General features: G+C 41.7%; 1 long non-coding RNA gene across 1 annotated transcript; it reads left to right on the forward strand.

Moving 5' to 3' along the window:
• Positions 1-2,061: 2,061 nt before the first annotated feature.
• LOC147655301 (uncharacterized) lies at positions 2,062-3,568 on the forward strand. The gene is made up of 2 exons (XR_015283911.1): positions 2,062-2,433; positions 2,829-3,568. It is a non-coding gene; the product is annotated as an uncharacterized LOC147655301 (long non-coding RNA).
• Positions 3,569-13,102: the final 9,534 nt, after the last annotated feature.

Genomic DNA, 13,102 nt, shown 5'->3' on the forward strand with positions numbered 1-13,102 from the left:
CACCTCCTCCTGTGCCTCCTGCATTTACAGCACAGTCCCTCTCTCACTGCCTACCTCCTGCTTCTGGACCCGGTCTGCTCCATTTCAACTCTGCAACCCCAGTCCTTGAGCTGCAGGGATTTATTCCTTTTTTCCCATTCAGGTCAGTCACTCTTGAGTGAGTCTTTCCCCATGATTTGACAGATAGCACTGCCTTCTGCCTTTAAGATGAGGTCCACACTCAAGTTGCTGGAGATGATGGCTATGATGGCCTTTTCCATCTGTGCTGTTATTAATCCCATTTCATTCAGGTCAATATGTGGCCAATTTTGTCAACTCCATCTCTCCTGGCAGTAGGCACAATCCAAGTGACCAAGATGTGCAAGGGCCTCAGAGCTCTTTTAACTAAGCCTCACACCCCAAACCACTGTGCAAATCTGAGGCCAGAGGGGTGGCTCTGGCTATCAGATCTGACCTGAATGATGCAAGACACAGGAATTCATGTGGTCGTTTCCTCATTCAGTACTGTCATGGGTCATCTGTCTGTGCAAGAAGTGAAAAGGGAACCATATAAATCAGATGATTTGACCATGGGGAGGTATCAACACAGCAGGGAATAGGGTGATCCATTGCTCCAGCTTCTGCCCTCTGAGACTGCAGTTAATTAAGTTTAATGCCCATGAATATAAGCAGCTGCTGCAAGACACATTCCCCCAACTCTGAGTACAAGGGGGAAACTCAGGATGGCTCCTGTGTGATCCTGCTTTTGGCAGCTACTTCTGATAGACTGGAGGGTGGGAGCAGATGAGGAAGCAAGGGTAGGCTGGACTACTGCCCAGGGGCAAAGGAGTTCATTCCTTCATGTTGTTATAAGCACAAGTGGTAATTACAGGGTAATTTGGATTGACTTTCAAACTGCACTAAAGCTCCTTTATGCAGCTTTGACAACATAAAGTGACCTTGCTGAGGGGACAGAAACAGCTCAAGAAGATGGTGTGGCAAGGGCATGAGTGAGGAAGAACAAGCTGGCCCTCTCAATGCCAATCTAAAGGGCAGGGTCAGGACAAAATATATCCAAGTTCTGCTAGCTGCTAGTCTCTCCCTGAAGCAAAACAGGTTTTCCATTGGTCTGAGATGACAGGCTGCGTTGTGGTCACTGGTGAGCAGAACGTGTCAGTGAGTGCGAGAAGAAGGTGATGAAGTGCAGCAAATATGTCCCAGTGGGGGTCCAGCCTAGCACAGTGCTGTTGCAGGGAACAAAGTGACCCAGAACAGAGCTGATGCTGGGTAGTTTTGCAGCACTTTGGCTGGAAAAGCCTAAAAGAAGGCTGGAGGTGGAGGAAGCTGCAACTGCAGCCCAGAGTGCTCTGGCTAATCTCTTCTCAAAGCTGCTCTAAGATCCTGACAGCCCCAGGCTGCCTAGGAGCAAGGGGAAGAGAAAAGGTTAAAGAAAGGCCTGTCTGTCCTCTTTCTTCTTCCTTGCCCCAAGCATAAGAAGCAGACTTGGGCCTGCTGGGTTTCTACAAGCAGGGCATCCTTCTTTTTAGCAGCTCTGGCTCTCTGATCCATAGAATCACAGAGTTGGTTAGGTTAGAAAATACCTCATAGCACGGTTTGGCAGAAAATGCATATTTTCTCGTGCCGGAAGGGTCGGTGTGTCAGGATCCGCCCTCACCCAGAGCCTGGTCGGGGGCTGTGAGTTATGGGGCAGTGGCCACAGGGGACTCTCGCTGGTGCTTTGGGGTGCAGTGACCAAAGATCTGCTACACGCTGGCTCGATTGTTTCATGGTACTTAACACTGAGTACATAAATAAAAATAATAATAATAAAAAAAAAAATAAATAACTAGAGCAATTTTCTTTTCATTCTGTCTTTACGGAGGATTTTGGCAAAGGAAAAGGCTAGCGCCATGCCACACTCCCGTCCTCCCGCTGCCCTCAGTGCGGGGCGCTGCGGGCGGGGCCTGGCGGGGCCTGGCGGGGCCAGGCGGGGCCTGAGGAGCCTGGCGGGGCCCGGCGGGGCCTGGCGGGGCCATGCTGCCATCCAGTGGCCTCGCTGGGGCCGCCACAGCCCCCTCGCTGCTCGGGGCCGCGGGATGCTCGGGGCAGGGAGAGGAGCCACTCAGCCGAGGGAGGCTGCAGGGGCTGTCCCTGCTGCCCCCCGCAACATCCCGGAGAGGCGGTGCCCTCCAGCTCCCGGGCGCCTTGGTGCCGCGTTAACCCTCCTGCCCAGCTTCCCTCCAGCAAAGGGCTTCCCTGCTTAGGTCCCTTTTCTGTTTCTTTTTCCTCCTCGCCCTCTCTTTGGAAAGGATTTGTAAAGACTTCATTTGTAAAGATTTGTAAGAATTTGAAGAGCTCTTTTAGTGATGTCACCGTGGTACCCAATCTCCTTTTCAAAGCTAGTGATCCTCCCAAATCAGTTAGAGTTTAGCAGCTGTGGGGATGACACTCAAGGCAAGTTGATGCATTTAAATAAAATCCTGGAAAAATCATAGGCTAGAACATTCATCCACAACCATTTCCCCTATTCATGTCTTTCAAACTGAATCTTAGAACGGCTTGTGTTGGAAGGGAATGTTTTAGATCATCTAGTCCACCCCTCCTGCCATGTGCAGAGGGACGCCTCTCAGAGATCAGGCTGCTCAGAGGTTTGTCGAACCTGACCTTGAATATTTCCGGGTATGGGGCACTTACCACTTCTCTGGCAACCTGTGCCTGTGTTTTACCATCCTCATTGTGTAATTTTTCTTTATAACTAATCTAAATCATCCCCCCTTCAATTTACAACCATTGTCCCTTGTCCTGTCACAACAGGCCATGCTAAAAGTTTGTCCCCATCTTTCTTACAGAGTGGAAGTCACTGTGCAGGACAAGCCTGCTAGAACCTGACACTATGGTGTGACATACATCCCAGCATTGGAGCTGGGGATACCAGCTCAGGAATTCCTGCCCCATGCTGCCCGCCACCACTCAATCCAGTCCTTGCTGCTTTCATGTCAGTTTGACCCTTAGTTCTGTCAATCTGTTTAAATTTCAAATAGGTTTTTTCCTGTATTCAAGTCACCAGGTAACTCTAAAGACACCAGCTCGATTGCACATGTGATAAGATGTATCAGGGCAGGAACTAAACTTCATCCTCAGACACATGGTGTCTGCTACACTGGCTCATATGGGAGCTTGCAGTGAGGCACAGGATGGTGTTCTACCACAGGGCTCCTAAGTACAAGGATCTTTAAAGTGTCAGATATCCAGCAGCAGCTCAGTACCTTGAGCTGTCTACAACTTATGATACAGCTTCATGTCGGAGAGAGCATGTCATACACATGCAGATAAGGTGACACCTCCCACCTTCCCAGCAACGTAAGGCAACAGTCAAATGGATCCTTGTGTGCACCTCAAGAGACCTGACACAATGCATGACACAATGGATGCCAGCTTTACCTGCAACTGTGAATACACACATGAACGCTCATTACTGATGGGCCAAGATCTTAAACAGAAGACAGTGTGGGCAACTGAGGCCTGGGATTTTCTGTGACTAAGGAATAAAAAAGAGTTGTGGTTTTTTTATCTATGTGTGAACTCTGAATAGTTTCTAAGAGCAAGACTGGATCTGGAGAGAGTGACAAATTATAACTGCAAACTCCAGTTTATATGCTGGCAAATTCCATCCTGCTTATCATGTATGAATGTAGATCAGGGAGGAAAACCGTGCCTCAGCCAGACCAGCCAACACACCAGCTAAGAAACCCAACTCATCATGAAGGGAATGAAACCTGCATTATAGGGGATTACCTATAATTAATTAATAATTATAAATATAATTAATATAATATAATATAATATAATATAATATAATATAATATAATATAATATAATATAATATAATATAATATAATATAATATAAATTATAATTAATAAGAGGGAAGGTGGAAAAAGGATGTTTGAACAAGGACACAACACATCAGTTGTGCTGTGGGCTGACTGGTGTTTCATAGAGTGGAATTTGCTGCGGTGGGATCTGCTCATTAAAAATTCCAGATGATTGTCTTGTAGTCCTATATGGGACTTTAACAAACTATACCTTATTTTTCAAACCCTGCATCAGGAGGGCATCTTGATTGATGCTTCTGAAGGACTCATCCAAACACTGGATTTCTCTGCACTAAAAGACTTATGAAGCTGCAGTCTGAGACTTATTTTTTGTTGTTCTACATTTTTCCTTTGCTTGTCAGTGCCTGGTGATGAGGGACTTTGAGGTCTAGAACTGAGGACTCCCATGCAGTTCAAAATGCAATATAAATTCATATGGAGAGTTGTCAGCTAGGATGAATTATGTTTTTTTAGTTATTTTGATGAGAACTGTCAAAACTATTGCCTTTCTCTTCAGTGTCTCTAGGGGTTTAAACACAGTGTGGTGCATTGTTATTTTGGACGTCCAAATGAGTGTGGAAGATTGAAGCTGCAGAGGACCATGTTCATAATTAGGCTCATCCTCCTACAGCAATTCTCCTGTGAGCATTCCTCTCCCACTTTAGAAGAGGAAGTAGGGAACACTTTGAAGTAAACAGAAATCACTCCTCTTCGCAATGTCAGTGGGGATGAAGGAACCAAGGGTTTAAATGTCTCCTCACCATCTAATCCCATCTGATCCTTGGAGATGACCACATGGAAATACATGGAAACCTCTAACCTTGCTGAATTCAAAAGGAAGACTGAGGGCTCTGGGATTTCAGGAGCATACAGACAGCTGACTATTGTCTTTATTTCTGTTCATTTTCAAATGCATGTATTTAAAAATCTGCTGATCCTAGTTCTGAGCTTCCTGTCTAAGAAATAACACAGTCACATTTGGGAACAGGAGAACCAGACACCCTACACCACCTCAAATGGGCTAAGGGAGGGGGCTGTTTCACCACCGATTTTCTCTCCTACTACCAGTTTAACTGAGGTTCTCAAGGGCCTGGTGATCAAAAGAGAACTTAATTCTGCGGGTTTATGTCAAAAATGACACCCTTCCCCTGCAGTATCATTCCATCTGCATCTCCCCACCTCTTTTGTGCATCTGAATCTGTTCTGAAGCCCTTTACACCCCACTTAATCCCCCTTCCTCTTCTCATGGTAAAATCAGTCCTCCACACCAGGCTTCAGCTGTTTCTTGGAGATTGTCTGCTCACATCACTGAACAAGGGATGAAGTAATGAAAATTACAAGCTGTGGAAATTTGATCTCTCTATTCTGTAATTACTGCTCTCTGAAAGCTGAGAATATATATTTACTTTAATATTCTTGCAGAGTAGGGAAGTATCCCTAAGGCATAAAGGAAAGAGACAGAGAACTAAGAAGAAGGAATCAGAAGAAGGAATAGCACAAAGTCATTTGTACTTGATTAAATGTTATATAGAGTAGTGAATGGATCTTTCAGGCTGACACAAAATCACAGCATTGAGCTCATCTTGGTATCTAGAAGCAGTTTACACTTCCTCTTTGCAATGTACATTTATGTATAGTCATTTGAAGGTGAGGAGTCTGCTTCTTCTTCTGAGTCTGATCTTCTGCTTTCCCAACGCATAATTACCAGTGTTTGCTGTTCCATGATGGTATGTTGGCATTTTGCTCAAGACCATGGATCCTGGAGTCTTGTAAATGCAGTAGAATTGTAGTTGTCAGTCATGAAATAAAGTGAAAGAAATTCAATTTATTTGCCTTGAATTTACCACATAAAGCTAGAAAATATGATTAAACTAAACCCTAAAGAATCAAAACTGGAAGTGAATTAAAATATCTATTAGAATTTGTTTTGAACTTGTATAGAACTTCTAAAAATGCCATGATTTTGGGAAAGCAAATTGGCACATGCTATGTCAAAACTACTATTGCTGTTGCAATAATATCTAATTTGGTAGCTGCTATATAAAGCAAAGTCAGTCTCTGCCATGAAAAACTTAGGCTCTATCTTCTATGATTTTAGTATTCAGATAAAACCACAGAATAAATATGAATGTCAAAGTGAGCATCAAGTTGACCAGGACTAAAGAACCAAGAAAACTCTGGCCTTCACTAGTGTAAATCTTCAATGTTTTGCTTTACTGGCCCTTCAAAACCTGTGAAGGAAAATGTTCAACAAATGTCTTTCCAGTATTGTGGGGTTTTTTTCTTTCTTATAACATTCTTCCACATATGTGTTCATTGTGTCCATTGTCCTCCTGGCTCTATTGTCCCTTAGATTTCTTTAATGAAGGAAAAAAGAAATAAAAATTGTATAAATAAAATGCTGCTAACAATAGCCTTGTGTTTCAGAACTATCTGAATGAAAAGACCTTTTTTTTCTGTTCTGACCTGATCTAGTTTGAGTCATGGCCTTCATCTGCTTCACATACTCACGATAAATATAATCCTCACTGAAATATCAGTTGAGTAACAGTAAAAGTCTGTCAGCTGATTTGCCTTCAGAAAGGTAGCCAAATCAATCTCCCAAGATTTTCTCTACTTCCTTTTTCCTCTCCAGGAAAAGCATGCCCTGAAGCAGTACATCTTGAGGGATTTCAGAACTGTATTTTTTGAACCCTCCTGTTCCTGATAGCTTGGTATCACAAAGGCATGAGAACCAAAATAGGGAACATTCTAGAGCACAGAGTAGAAGCTTCTGATTGCCAGTGAGTAATGACTGATGTATTTCAGGGAGAAGCCCATAGTTCAATCTATTCTGTAATGCTTTTACCCTTGTGCTCAGCACACCATGAAGAGTAGGGGAGTTGGTGGGTGCTGTGTGCCCTGTGTCACCCCATCAATACTTCTGTAAGTGCTAGAAAGACTTCATGAAGAAGTGTCTATGCAGAAATGTTCTTCATATGTTTCTATTTTTTCCTCTTGGTTTATTAATTATATGAAAGGAGAGTTTGTTATCTCTTTCCCAGTTTCCTTTCTCTCACTTTTCCCAGGACATTCACAGACCTAGCCAAGTAATTATCACATGCAGTTGGTTTAATTTTATGTTTGCTGCCTGTAACAAATTTACCCTGTAAGCACTGGGCCATCCCTAGAGGATACAGCTTTTGTTAAGCTTTTGCTTTTATAACCTTCTGCTGCTATTGAGAAGATTTTATAAGTTATTAAAAAGTCTTACAGACCAAAAGTTAAGTCTAAGTAATCTTTGAATTCTGCCTAAGTTAGGCCTGGCCCCACAAATTGTTGCAGGGAATTTAGCCAAAGTACTAAACTCAAAGTCTAAAAAGAAGTAATTTTTTTCATTATCTAGTCAACAGTGCCATGAGAAATTTTGGATTTTCTGATATTCTGGCTTGCCTGTTTTTGAAAGTTATCTGAAATCTGCATGAAGTTTTTTATAGCCTTGGGCTAAAACACATTTCTTGTGCCTGTACCCATCGTTTTTCACCAGAGAATAAGCAAATTATTTTAAATGCAATATGCTTATGTCTGCTTGTAGAATTATGTCTTTAGTTTGAATTACAAAAATCTATCATTCACTTTTGAATGAAAGCTAAAAACCAGATATCTACTCTCCCTCTGTCATAAGTGCAGAGAAAAAAGCAATTTCCAGAAAGAGTTTCTGGTCACCAGCCATAGCTACCTACATCCCAAGGCCTGTAGGAAGTCCAGATGAGAAAAAAAATGGATGCTGAACTTGCAGATAGCTTAAAAAAGGTGAGATGAGTCATATCACAAGATTCTTAGAGTATCTGCAGCTCATACCCACTTCCACACAGCCAAACTGTTCAAGTAAGTGGTCCTGTTAGGAGTAATACAAGACACAACTCGTACCTAATTTTATCTAGGATTTTTCTTCATCTGTGGACTGATGGAAATAAAACCATTTGTGGGATCTCTCCAAGAGCTTTCACCTGCTTCTAAAATGATGACAACAGTAAGTCAATGAAATCCGGAGCACCCCAAAGGTCCTAAGGATCTTGATTTCACTGTCTAATCCATGGTTAGAATGTCTAAAATAACATAGTGAAGAACAAGTTTGTTATGAATAGCTTACTACATCCTCCTGCCACTCCAGCCACAACCACATCCAAGATAAACCTGAGAGATACAAGGGCCAAACAGCCACAGTTCATTTTTCCACCCCCTAGCCCATCTCATTTCTGATTGAAGGCAGTTGACAAGGCAAGCTAAAGCCAACAACACTGGAAGTTCCCTCCCTGCTTTAGGGAATTGGATAAGCTTCTTTTGCAGCTGTTCTGGTCCATCAGAGCAGAACAGAATAATTAGGGTCTGTATCTGATGAATCCCTTGTAGGAAAAGTCACAGTTAATAGAATCCTTTTTGCACATAATACTTACTTCTGACTTTATTTATATTGGTCCAACAACCAATAATGCTTCTACCTACAGTGAATCTGTAACTGGTTTTTAACATGTGATCTCAGAGTCATCAAAATCAGATGTAAAAAACGCCAAATAAATCACTTTCCTGACTCACTAAAATTACTCTTTACTCTATATTCCAGTGCCCAGGCTGAGTGCCTCTCCTCCACAATGATTCTGTGTAAATTAAAAACTCAAGAGAAGCCATTCCAATCAATTAGATCAATGACACAGCAACTAAAACTACATTAAGTAGGGCCTTGATACAATAAACTATGACAACTACAAAAGGAGTTGTTTGATTTTTATTAGGACATTGATTTGTGAACTAAAGTTTCCCTAAGTTATCTACTTTAACAGATTGCTACAGCTACTTTACAGACATTGCAAAGGTCTTCTGGGTCAGTGATCTAAAAAAGTATTTCTAAGCTGTAACCTTGAAAGAATCTTTTTTAGTCACATAGTCACAGCAAAACACACATTTATTGGACTGTCTTTAGTAGTAATTGTTACTTTGCTTGAAATTACATGTGTTCCTCTTGAATGAGTTGCTGACCTTTCCTCATATTGAATATTGTAGAATCATTGACTAGTTTGGGTTGGAATGGACCTTAAAGATCCAAACCCCCTGACATAGGCAGGGAACCTTCCACTACATCAGGTTGTTCAGAGCCCCATCCAGCCTGGTCTTGAACATCTCCAGGGATGGGGCCTCCACAAACTCTCTGGGAAACCTGTTTCAGTGCCTCACTATAAAGAATTTCTTCCTAATAACTAATCTAAATCTGCCCCTCTTCAGCTTAAGGCCATTCCTCCTTGTCCTTTCACTACATTGTGAAAAGTCCCTCTCCAGCCTTCTTGTAGGCCTACCTCCAGGTACAGGAAAGTTCTATAAGATCTCCCCAGAGCCTTCTCTTCTCCAGGATGAACAGCCCCAACTCTCTCATCCTGTCATGAGAGGTGTTTCTGTCCTCCTCTGTTTGTGCCCCTCCTCTGGAAACAAGTCCATGTCTTTCTTGTATTAGGGGCACAGGAGGTGGATGCAGGACTCTAGGGTGTCACAAGGGCAGAGCAGAGGGGCAGAATCCCCCTCTTGACCTGCTGGACACACTTCTTTTTGATGCAGCCCAAAGTGCAATATTGAGTCCTCTTGAGCTTTTCGCCAACCAGCACCCCCAAGCCTTTTTCCTCACGGCTGCTCTCAGTCCATTTTCCACCCAGCCTGAATTTTAGCTTGGGATTGCCATGACCCTGGTGAAAGACCTTGCACCTGTTGTTGAACTTCATGAGATTCACACAGACCCACCTCTCCAGCCTTTCTAGATCCCTCTGGATGGCATACCTTCTCTATAGTGACTTGACACATCTTCTTGTGGTCAGAAAATTTGCCATGTTGACAACAATAAATTCAACATTCTCCAAATAAAACTAAGTATTATTTTTATTATCTTTCTTCATGAGATCTAATACCTTAAAGCTGGTTGTCTAATTAAAGCTAATTGTCAAGGTTCCCACTGTTTTAAAGAGAATGTGAGGAACATCTGCAGCATGATTTATTTCACCTTCCTTAATCAAGATGGACTGAACTGCTTTATTGAAGTAGCTTTCTATAAGAAAAGATAAGTGTTACCTTGGAATGCCTGACTTTATATCTTCAGTTGCTTTTATCTCTTTATAGTCCTTCAATGTATTAAGTCACAGTCTCAGCATTAACTCTGGGCCATGAGTCATTGTCCTGTTATTGCCCTCAAATGTTAGGGTGTTGTAAAGCATTGGGTTGCCTTTGAGTTTGGTACAGTGTCTTTCTTGTGCAATCAATGCAGTCAACACAATACTTCTGATGTACCTCAGAAAACCAGAATCCATGTTTGATGAGACACATAGTATGTTCATTAAATTACTATAGATCTGTTTTCTTAGCTAGCAGCTCCATGCATATAATGAGGGATCTCACCTGAATGGCCAGGACAGGTTTTGCCAGCCAGCTTGCACTCCCTGGTGACCAGGACTTAGGCACCAACTGAAGAGCAGTTCCTCAGATGATAAACCACAGCTCCATGATATGCACTCAGCTCTGCTTGCGTGTTAAAGTCAAATGAGTCAAAAAAAGTCAAAGTGAAGGACCTGTATTTTGTCAAAGTTTCACAGGAAAGTGAGAAAAAGGCTGGGCAGGGAAGTCTGGAGTTCCACTTGGCTTTCTTCCCCTTCTCCAACAAACACCAGACCTATCCCTTGCTTGTGGATAGTGGCACATTCCCATAGCCGTGTAACATCTGGACTGGTAAAAGAAATAATACAGTGTGTGTTCAGAAAACACCTGTATTTATTCACAGTGGGCACCAGAGAAATGAAGAGAAGACAGTTAAATGCCAGAGGAATGCTTACCCAGGGGCTATGCTGATGTGTGTTCCAGGCAATGAGTGATGAGGCCTCTTAATTAAGAAACTTCACCTTATGGGAACAGATGGACTTTAAAAAAATTAATAAGATTTGTTCTGTATGTTACAACGGGACCATTTTTGCAGCAGTAATTTTTCATCCTAAGTTGTGTAGGGCATTCAGAAACAAGATATGGAAGACTGAGAAAGGGGAACTTGACATACAGTTTTTTAGAAATAGCACAAAGTTTTCCTACAGATCAGCTAACACAAGTCACCCCTTGTGACTCTGATAAATCCTCACTTGTTTACATAAAATATGGAGGATGATAATATCCACAGATGATTATCAATCCATAGCTTACTTCATTGGTTTTGACAAAAAAAGACAACTTTCCTAGGCACTTAATTGTCCTATCAATCCCCTGAAAAAAATGTTTTCTGATAAAGGACCCTGCAACACAACTAGAATCTAAACATCCGTTAAGTGATAACATCTAATTATTTCCCAAATAATCCAAATATCTCTCCAGGAATAAGATGCTAAGAAAGTTCAACAAAGTAATCTGGAAAAGAACAGGTGAATTTCTAGACATAAAGAAGATGACATAGGATTAATGATTGAATTGTTTTCTCATCTCTGATAACAAAAATAAAACAATCTAGGCAAATTCCAGTCAAAAACTACAAACTGTAACAAACTGAGTTATCTTACTTTTGCATACACATGACCCAGAGTGCTTGCATGCATCACTTTTAAAACTGAGAGTATCTTGGTGAGAGGCTTATCCTTGTGCCTCCAGTTGGAGGACAGTATTACAATTGTAGGTGGATACATTGCAACTATCTCTGAAGAAAGATTGAAACAGAAGGCTTCATCTGTTGATGGGGGAATTTAATCATGGTCCATCAAAATGCTTGTGCAAATATTCCTCTAGTATTCTGCTTCTCTCTTAGTTAGAAATCAGAGCACCCACAGAAAAAGAGCAGCTGGAAAACCCATATCCATGTAGCTAGTGCTGTTAAAGATAATATTATTTTATTATTGCTATGCTATTATAGGAGTGCTTCTATATTTCCTGTGAGATTTGTCTTCAGCTGTGTAAATAGGATAAGGTGGTCCCTGCTGAAGTCAACAGAAAGGTCCTTTGGTAGAATTTAGATCAAGCCACAGATATTCTGAAGTTCCCAAAAGGTAGCTTATTCATAACTCCTTTTTGTTTCTCTAAATTCACATGGAGGAAACTGACAAACAAAAATATCAACACAAGGTTTAACATGATGCAAAAGATCTGTTAGAAAATATGGTAGAAGAAGGAGGATAAAGGCAGGTGTATCCTGGAAAGAGTAATTTTAAACCAGATGCTGCACTTCAGTTTTAATGTATTTAACAGTCTGTGATAAAGCTTGTTTAGCCAGCAAGGTCATTCCATCTTTGAACTCATGTCAGCTCCGACTTGGGAGTATTGCTTGGTTAAATTTCCATGTTCTCTTGTACTAGTAGTGTAAACATTCTCCACCCTCGAAACAGCCCCCAATGTTTGTCTTTATCATCTTCATATAAATGTCAAATGCTATTTGCTTACATTTGCATAGAGCCTCTCTGCTTGTCATTATGATTAAAGAACTGGTATCACAGCTGCACAGCACAACCTGAGGGGGAAGAAGGAAGAGTCAGTCTTCTCTCAGGCAGAAAATTTTGTGGAATTGTTGGCTTGTTGGGTAGGTGCACTTATTCTGGGGAAAGAAGGGAAAATGCACTCATCAGAATCAGTAACAGAAATAAGGCAAGTGAAATGATAAACTACTTGTTCCCTAAGGGGAGGAATCTGCACATCCTTTTCCTTTCTCTCCCATTGACTGATTTTGTAATTAGGCATTAATCACTTCATCCTTTTGCCCAATGTTTCCCCTTCCACAATTTATTTCAATCTGTTTAGATCTCGATGTCTTCAAAGAAAAGTTTCCCTCCTATTCTATTTTTATACTGCACCTAGCACAAAGTAGCAGCAGTCATTGTTTCAGTGTCTATTTGCTGAAATCTAGAAGGTTATTAAGAAAAGGAAGTTAAGATGCTTATGGGAATAGGTAGTAATTAGGAAGGATGTGAGCACTTTATATAAAGAACAGAATATAGATATTTCAGATCCCTTTGAATTGCCGGGTAAGGTCATTGAGTAGCAAAGGGAAGCTTATCTTCAAGCCTATTATGCTCCCCTTGTGTCTGGAAGGACTCAGAGGGACAATACTTGCACAGCCCAAGAACAGCTGATCTGGCACCAGTCAATGTTATGACAGTCTCCATTTTTTGCAAATACCTTGTCTTTATGTGGTGCCACTTGTCAGTAAACTTGAAGTGCTTCCCCTTCGCTGCTTAATACCTGAACACCCTGAGGCTCAGACAGCGGGAG

Source organism: Cyanistes caeruleus, chromosome 1 (assembly GCF_971803275.1).
Source record: "Cyanistes caeruleus chromosome 1, bCyaCae1.hap1.1, whole genome shotgun sequence".
Classification (NCBI taxonomy): domain Eukaryota; kingdom Metazoa; phylum Chordata; class Aves; order Passeriformes; family Paridae; genus Cyanistes; species Cyanistes caeruleus.